This window comes from Pinus tabuliformis, chromosome 5_2 (assembly GCF_031772625.1).
Source record: "Pinus tabuliformis cultivar Carrire ecotype Pingquan chromosome 5_2, CPIR1, whole genome shotgun sequence".
Classification (NCBI taxonomy): Eukaryota; Viridiplantae; Streptophyta; class Pinopsida; order Pinales; family Pinaceae; genus Pinus; species Pinus tabuliformis.
Window position 1 is genome coordinate 24,289,517 of NC_142306.1, and position 8,892 is coordinate 24,298,408.

General features: G+C 46.4%; 2 non-coding genes and 1 pseudogene across 2 annotated transcripts; all 3 read left to right on the forward strand.

Annotated features, from left to right (window-relative positions):
* Positions 1 to 225: 225 nt before the first annotated feature.
* On the forward strand, positions 226 to 939 carry LOC149157436 (18S ribosomal RNA; annotated as a pseudogene; the record flags this gene model as incomplete).
* Positions 940 to 3,560: 2,621 nt separating this feature from the next.
* LOC149157437 (5.8S ribosomal RNA) lies at positions 3,561 to 3,714 on the forward strand. The gene has a single exon (XR_016262139.1). It is a non-coding gene; the product is annotated as a 5.8S ribosomal RNA (ribosomal RNA).
* Positions 3,715 to 3,961: 247 nt separating this feature from the next.
* On the forward strand, positions 3,962 to 7,522 carry LOC149157438 (25S ribosomal RNA). The gene has a single exon (XR_016262126.1). It is a non-coding gene; the product is annotated as a 25S ribosomal RNA (ribosomal RNA).
* The last annotated feature ends 1,370 nt before the right edge of the window (positions 7,523 to 8,892 follow it).

The following is an 8,892-nucleotide window of genomic DNA, read 5'->3' on the forward strand; positions in this document are numbered from 1 at the left end:
CGGATGAACGTTTTGCTTCAGGAAGGGTGTAGAAACTGCTGCTACCCTTATAAATGGAATTGGTAGGAATGCTCGCTCAAATGGAATCGGAACTATTATTCGCTCTTTATCTGGAAGTGTAACTCAAAGGGATGTCGTGAACCCTAAAATTTGCCGAGATGCTACTACCTTTCATCAAATGGAGTCAAAATAATCAATTTGGTGCAGAAGACAGTCTTATAGTCATATCCCTGGTGATCATCAAGGTGGGGAGTATGGTCGCAAGGTTGAAACTTAAAGGAATTGATGGAAGGGCACCACCAGGAGTGGAACCTGCAGCTTAGTTTGACTCAACACGGGGAAACTCACCAGGTCCAGACATAGTAAGGATTGACAGATTGAGAGCTCTTTCTTGATTCTATGGGTGGTGGTGCATGGCTGTTCTTAGTTGGTGGAGCGATTTCTCTGTTTAATTTTGATAATGAATGAGACCTCAGCGTGCTAACTAGCTACGTGGAGGTTCCCCTTTGCGGCCAACATCTTAGAGGGTCTATGGCCATTTAAGCCATGGAAGTTTGAGGCAATAATAGGTTTGTGATGCCCTTAGATGTTTTGGGCTGCACGCAAGCTACACTGATGTAGCCAATGAGTTTTTCTTCCTGGTTTGATAGGATCAGGAAATCTTCTCAAATTGCATCATGATGGGGATAGACCATTGCAATTATTGGTATTCAATGAGGAATTCCTAGTAAACACGACTCGTGTTGACTATGTCCCTGCCCTTTGTACACACCGCCTGTCGGTCCTACCGATTGAATGATCTGGTGAAGTTTTTCGAATTGCGTCGATGATGGTGGTTCGCCACCATCCACGTCATGAGAAGTTCATTGAACCTTATCATTTAGAGGAAGGATAAGTTGTAACAAGGTTACTGTAGGTGAACCTGTGGTAGGATCATTGATATCAGGGGTTTCCTTTTCTGGTTTGGGTTGGTTGGGTTTCGATTGCAATGTGGGACTGTGAAGTGTGTCTCTTGTCTTGAGGTAACGCTTGTTTTTTCATGTGTGTGCTTGCAAGCCATGCTTGTGGTTGTCCCACCCATCCTTTGTTTTTCTTTCCCCCAATGTGTTTCTGTAGGGGGTTCGGAAGCTTGTTTCTTGGGAGCCTTTCCGATGATCTATTCGCTGGGCATGGTTGCTGCAGTTGAGGTGCTTGGGAAATATGATGGATAAATTTAGACTCCTTCGTAGTGACAGTGCTCGATCTTTTGTTTGTTGGAAGGCATGGGCCAAGGGTGTGGGGCTGAGCTTTTTTACTGGTGGTTGCGTCGAGGGAGTGGTTGTGTGCACACCTAGTAGCTCAAACCTTCTGTGAGGGGAAATTTTTGGGGTGGGGTCAGTATGGGGTGGATGAAGAGTGGTTAAAAATATTGGACTAGCCACCCTAATCCTCCTGATCATTCCTCGATATGCCCTCATGGAAGGATTGGGTGTCTAGGTAATGAAAAACCCCTCCCTCGGTCTGAGCTCCATCGAGATTGCAATTTTCCCTGCCAATGGGCATGAGGGTGGCAATGTTATCTTATGCCTTTGCCGTCGAGGGAATTCCTCGTCCTCTCATGAGCCACTCCCCTTCTAAGGAAAAAAGAAGTAGCAGGTTGTGTCCTTTTTCCTCCCTTTGGATTGTGGGTTTTTTGTGGGACTTGGTCATTTCTTTGTTTCGTGGTGTGTGCTTTGCGGATGTCCCTCTATTTATTGGCCTTGCACCATTCATATATTTGTGGCCCATGGCTTTCTCCAGCATTGAGTGTCTGCCCGTGACAACTCCTGTTTGGAGTTTGATTCTTGACCCCCGTTGACTTTCTCGCTAGAACGGGTTTTGGTTGTTTTGTACACGGAGGGGTGCAATAGCGGGGTGGGTTTGTTATTAGTAGTATATTTGTCATTTGAAGCCTTGTTCTAGGTTGGGGGGTTGTTTACCTCTCACTAATATGCTCTAGACATTGGTCTCATTGTGGCCCTTGTCTTTTCTAGTGGTCAAGTTTAGGTTGTGATTTATTTTCTTGGTTGTTTGATTGTTGTTTTTTATGCTGTAAGCTAGAGAGGGTGTTGTGTTGTAATGTATGTGGGAGGGTGTGAAGAGGTGGGATGCTTTTTGATTGGGTGCCTTGTTTGATTTCTTTTTGGTTTGTGGACATCTTCTTGATGTGTTATTGATATTCTCTCTTTTCTTGGGATCTTTGTTTCTTTGGTGTTTTATTCTTCCCTTCTTCCTTTTGGCACTAGCTTTTGTGGAGAAGAGGTGGGATTATTGTGGATTTGTGTTCAGGAAGGATGAAAAGCAATGCAAGTTCCTAGGGTGGCCACCCTAGTCCTTCTTGATCACTGTCCCCTACAGTTACCCCAATTTTTGCGAAGGCATGGGGTTTGGGAAGCTTGTTCTCTATTTTAGCCTCCCCTTGTGAGCCGATAGCCACGTTTGATATCTCTTGCTTTCATGTTATTTTCTTCCCTTCTTGCTTTTGGCTCCTAGCTTTATGGAGAAATGGTGGGATTTTTGTGGATTGACGTTCAAGAAGGATGACAAGCAGTGCGAGTTCTGGGGGTGGCCACCCTGGTCCTTCTCGATAGTCTTCCCCTATAGTTCCTCCCATTTTGTGAAGGCATGGGGTTGGGGAAGCTTGTTCTCTGCATGAGCCTCCTATTGTGAGACAGTAGACAAATTTGATATCTCTCTTTATCTCATGTTGTTTTCTTCCCTTCTTCCTTTTGGCCCCTAGCTTTATGGAGAAAAGGTGGGATTGTTGTGGATTGGTGTTCAGGAAGGACAAAACGTAGTGCGAGCCCCCAGGGTGGCCACCCTAGACCTTCTCAATAATCATCCCCTAGAGTTCCTCCCTTTTTTCCAAGGCACAAGGTTGGGGAATCTTGTTCTCTGTTTGAATCCTCCCCTTGTGAGCCAACAGCCACGTTGATATCCCTTTCTTTCATGTTGTTTTCTTCCCTACTTTCTTCTGGCCCCTAGCTTTATGGACAAAAGCTGGGATTGTTTTGGATTGGTGTTTGAGAAGGACAAAAAGCAGTGTGAGTTCTCGGAGTTGCCACCCTAGTCCTTCGCGATGTCGTCCCCTTCAATTCCCCCCTTTTTGCGAAGGCCTGGGGCTTGGGAGGCTTGTGCTTTTTTCGAGCCTCCCCTTGTGAGTTGGTAGCCACGTTTGATCTCTATTTCTTTCACCTTGTTTTCTTACCTTCTTCTTTTCTGTCCCTATCTTTACGGAGAAAAGGGGGAATTGTTGTGGACTGGTGTTTGGGAAGGATTAAAAACAGTGTGAGCTCCCGAGGTGGCCACCCTAGTCCTTCTCGATTGCTATTCCATGCATTTCCCCCCGTTTTGCAAGGGCATGGGGCTTGAGGTGATTGTTCTCTGTTTGAGCCTCCTTGTATGAGGGGGGTAGACACCTTGGTTTCTCTTTCTTTCATGCATTTTTATTCCTTTCCTCCTTTTGGCCCTTAGCCTTAAATTTGTTGTGGGGGGTGCCCCTATTTAGTGTTGTGGTGGATTTTTTGGTAATATGTGGAAATGACTCTCAACAATGGATATCTCAGCTCTTGTTACAATGAAGAACATAGAGAAACGTGATAGTTAGTGTGAATTGCAGAATCCCATGAATCATCGAGTTTTTGAGCATAATTCACGCCCGAGGCCTCGGTCGAGGGCATGTATGTCTGGGCATCACATCCCATTCAAACACACTCCCTACAATATGTTACGGAGCAGCAGAGCTGGTTTTCTATGCCCAATGCGGTGCGGTTGGCTGAAATAGCTCAAGCAATGTTTCTTGGTGTGCGTCAACGAGCAGTGATGTTGTCCCCTTAGATGGGCAGTTGGCATTAGTTGATATAGGCTTTGTGTGAGATTGCTCGAACTTGCTTTGATCTCTCTTGTCCTCCCATCAGGTAGGACAGATTTAGCTCCAAATTTGTGACCTCAACTTAGGTGAGAACACCTGCTTAGTTTAAGCATATAATTAAGTAAAGGAAAAGAAACTTACAAGGATTCCCCTAGTAGCGGCAAGCGAACTGGGAAGAGCCCAGCATGAAAATTTGGCGGCAGCGTCATCTGAATTATAGTCTGTAGAAGCATCCTAAATGGCGGACCCAGGCCAAGTCCCTTGGAAGGCAGCACCTCAGAGGGTGATAGCCCCATTGGGCCAAGACCTTGCTGCATCATGAGGTTTTGTTGGCAAGTCAGGTTGCTTGGGATTGCAACCCTAATTTGGTGGTAAATTTTGTCCAAGGCTAAATACAGGTGAGATACTGATAGCGAACAAGTACCGTGACAGAAATATGAAAAGGACTTTGAAAAGAGAGTTAAAGAGTGCTTGAAATTGTTGGGATGGAAGTGGATGGAGGCTGTCGATGCATCTCAGTCGGATGTGGAATGACTCAGGCTAGTCCACCGCTCGACTTGAGGTGAAAACAAACACGGGCTGCCGCATCGTCACAAGCACGGGTGGATTACTGCTTATCGGTTTGCTGTTGCAATGGTCGAGGAATGAAGCATGCACCCATGTGGTGAGCCATGTGCACCTACACACTCGTGGTTTTGGTTGGCAGGCTTTCCATTCAAGCCGTCTTGAAACACGGACCAAGGATTCTAACATGTGTGCAAGTCGACGGGTTTGAAAACCTACGAGGTGCAAGGAAGTTGCCAAGCGAGATCCCCTGTTTGGGGTGGTTCATCGTCGACTGAACTTGAGCTGATGCGAAGTGTTCGAGTGCGAGAACACCTATTGGGACCCAAAAGATAGTGAACTATGCCTGAGTAGAGTGAAGCCAGAGGAAACTCTAGTGGAGGCTTGTAGCAATACTGATGTGCAAATCATTTGTCTGACTTGGGTATAGGGGCGAAAGACTAATCGAACCATCTAGTAGCAGGTTTCCTCTGAAGTTCCCTCAGGATAGCTAGAGCTCATGCGTGAGTTTTATCGGGTAAAGAAAATGATTAGAGGCATCAGGGGCATAATTCCCTCAACCTATTCTCAAAATTTAAATAGGTAAGAGGGTGCAGCTGCTCCATTGAGCCATGCCATGGAATCGAGAGCTCCAAGAGGGCCATTTTTGGTAAGCAGAACTGGCAATGCGGGATGAACCAAAATTCAAGTTACGGTACTAAATTGCACACTAACCTAGATCCCACAAAGGGTGTTGGTTGATTAAGACAGCAAGATGGGGGTCATGAAAGTCGAAATCCGCTAAGGAGTTTGTAACAACTCACCTGCCAAATCTACTAGCCCCGAAAATGGATGGCGCTGAAGCGTGAAACCTATCCTCGACCGTTAGAGCAACTTCCTGGCTCCGATGAGTAGGAGGATGTGGCCGTCGTTGAGAAACCTCTAGCGCGAGCTTGGGTGGATCGGCCCTCAGTGCAGATCTTGGTGGTAGTAGCAAATATTCAAATGAGAACTTTGAAGACTGAAGTTGGGAAAGGTTCCATGTGAACAACACTTGGAAATGGATTAGTCGATCTAAGGGATGGGTAAGCCTTGTATCAAGGGTGCACTCTGCATGAGCATCGAAAGGGAATCAGGTTAATATTCTTGAACCAGGACATGGCAACGGGCAACAACATTAGGAAATCCAGAGACGTCATCAGGGGCCCCAGGAAGAGTTATATTTTCTTTTTAACAGCTTACCCACCCTGGAATCGGTTCACCCAGAGATAGGGTCCAGCAGCTAGAAGAGCACTGCACGTCTTGTGGTGTCTGGTGCGCCCTTGATGACCCTTGAAAATCTGGAGGACCAAGTATTATTCATGCCCAGTCGCACTCATAACCGCATCAGGTCTCCAAGGTGAACAACCTCTAGTCAATAGAACAATGTAGGTAAGGGAAGTTGGAAAAATGGATCCATAACTTCGAGAAAAGGATTGGCTCTAAGGGTTGGGCCTAGGGGTCTGTACCCTCAACTCGTGGGCTGTCAGCAGTCTACCCCAGCTACTCTCACGGCGAGGGTGGGCATTCGCGTGCCAATTGGGCTATGGGCGTAGAATGCCCCCTACCAGGGGCTTTTCCCTAGGCATCGAACAGTCGACTCAAAATTGGTACAAACAAGGGGAATCTAACTGTTTAATTAAAACAAAGCATTGCAATGGTCCTTGTGGATGCTGACGCAATATGATTTCTGCTTAGTGCTCTGAATGTCAAAGTGAAGAAATTCAACCAAGCGTGGGTAAACAACGGCAGTAACTATGACTCTCTTAAGGTAGCCAAATGCCTCGTCATCTAATTGGTGATGTGCACGAATGGATTAAAAAGATTCCCACTATCCCTATCTACTATCTAGCAAAACCACAACCAAGGGAACGAGCTTGGAAGAATCGGTGGGGAAAGAAGACCCTGTTGAGCTTTACTCTAGTCCGACTTTGTGAAATGACTTGAGAGGTGTAGAATAAGTGGGAGCCGTTTTTGGTGCAAGTGAAATACCACTACATTTAACGTTGTTTTACTCATTCCATCAGGTAGAGATGGGGCACTGGCCCTGTTTTTGGCCTTAAGGCACATTTCAGTGGGTCAATCCGAGTGAAAGACATTGTTAGGTGGGAATTTTCGCTGGGGTGGCACATTTGTTAAAATATAATGCAGGTGTCCTAATATGAGCTCAACGAGAACATAAATCTCATGTGGAACAAAAGGGTAAAAGGTCATTTTATTTTGACTTTCAGTACAAATACAAACCATGAAAGCATGGATTATCAATCCTTTAGATTTTTAGAATTTGAAGCTAGAGGTGTCAGAAAAGTTACCACAGGGATAACTGTCTTGTGGCAGCCAAGCGTTCATAGCGACGTTGCTTTTTGATCCTTTGATGGTGGCACTTCCTATCATTGTGAAGTAGAATTCATGAAGTGTTGGATTGTTCACCCACCAATAGGGAACATGAGTTGGGTTTAGACCGTCGTGAGATAGGTTAGTTTTACCATACTGATCAACCGCACCACAATATTAATTCAACTTAGTACGAGAGGAATCGTTGATTCACACAATTGGTCATTGTGCTTGGTTGAAAAGCTAGTGGCACGAAGCTTCTGTGTGCTAGATTATGACTGAATGCCTCTAAGTCAGAATCCATGCTAGAAGCGATGCATGTCACTCTTCCTCCAGATGATAATTTTCTATTACTTGGGGGCAGGAAATCTGGTGTTTCCACGCCATGACGGAAAATGTGCCGAAGCACGGGAAAATTGGGGTTTCCATGTCATGCTCTGGCGCCCAAAATTTTTGGGTTTCCATGTCGCCCCCCAGTGCCCAAAATTTGAGGTTTCCACGTTGCGAGGAAAAAGGTGCCCAAGCATGGGAAAAATTGGGGTTTCCATGTCGCGCCCTGGCACCCAAAATTTGGGGTTTCCACCCGGCAACCTAAAATTTGGGGCTTCTACCCAGCGTAAAAAAAATTCGGGTTTCCATGTTGTGCCCAAAATTTTGGGTTTCCACCTGACACCTAAAATTTGGGGCTTCTACCCAGTGCAAAAAAATTTTGGGTTTCCATGTCACACCCAAAATTTGGGGTTTCCATGTCACGCTCAAAATTTTGGATTTCCACCCAGTGCCTAAGATTTGGGGCTTCTTCCCAGCGCAAAAAATTTGGGCTTTCCATGTCACGCCCAAAATTTTGGGTTTCTAAGTGGCGCCCAACATGCAAACCTAGGGAAACTTGGGGTTTCCATGTCACGACATGACTGAAACCGGTGGCGCCCAAGCCTGTGGAAACTTGGGGTTTCCATGTCATGCCCTAGCACCTAAGCCTGGTAAACATGGGATTTCCATGTCACGCAATGACCGAAACCAGTGATGCCAAAGCCTGGGGAAACTTGGGGTTTCCATGTCAGGCCTTAGTGCTCGAGCTTAGGAAACCTGGGCTTTCCATGTCGCGCCACAGCCGAAACCGACGGCACCCAAGTCTGGGGAAACTTGGGGTTTTCATGTCCCTCCCTTGATGGAACTGTGAGTTTACACATTTTACGACACGATGGAAATGCTAGGTTTTCAACAATGCCCCATCGTGGGGAACTTGGGGTTTCCATGACGATGCAAACCAGGTCACAAGTCTGGGGAACTTGGGGTGTTTCAAAACCACTGCACAAGTCTGGGGAACTTACAGTTTCCATGTCATGGCACGACCGGAACCACCGACAGAAGCCACCCAACTCTAGGAAACCTATAAGGGTTTCCATGTCGCTGCACACCCTAAATTTCTTGAGAGTCTGTGGAACTTCAGATTTCCACATTGTGGGGTGTTGAAAAGCCTCCAAATTCTGGGGAACTCGAGGTGTCCATGTCGCGATGTGATGGAAATGGCTACCCAAGTCAGTGGACACACGAGGTTTCCATTTCGCATCATGAAAAAAATTGCTACCCAATTCTGGGAAACACAGGGTTCCCATGTCACTCGCACCATGGGTAAAAATGTCGCCCAAGTCTAGGGAGCTTCGGGTTTCCATGTCATCACACGATAGGGAACATCTGCCCAAGTTTGGGGAGCTTTAGGTTTCCATGTCATCGTGTGACAGGGAACGACCGCCCAAGTCTACCAAACATGGGGCTTTCCATTCCGTGGCATGACAGAAACTACCCAATTATGGGAAACTCGGGGTCTTCCATGTCCTGCCACGACAGAAACGTGACCTTGGTGCAGGGAACTCGGGTTTCCATGCTGCGGAACGACAGAAAACAACCCAATCCCATGGAACCTTTGAGCTTCTGTTTTGTGGCATGAGGGAAATCACCTAATTTGGGGAATCTCTAGGGTCCCCATCTCTCGCTCGGGTATAAAATGTGACCCCAGTGCGGGGAACTTGGGTTTCCATGTCGCAACACGATCGAAATCACCCAAGTTTATGCAACTCATGGTTTCG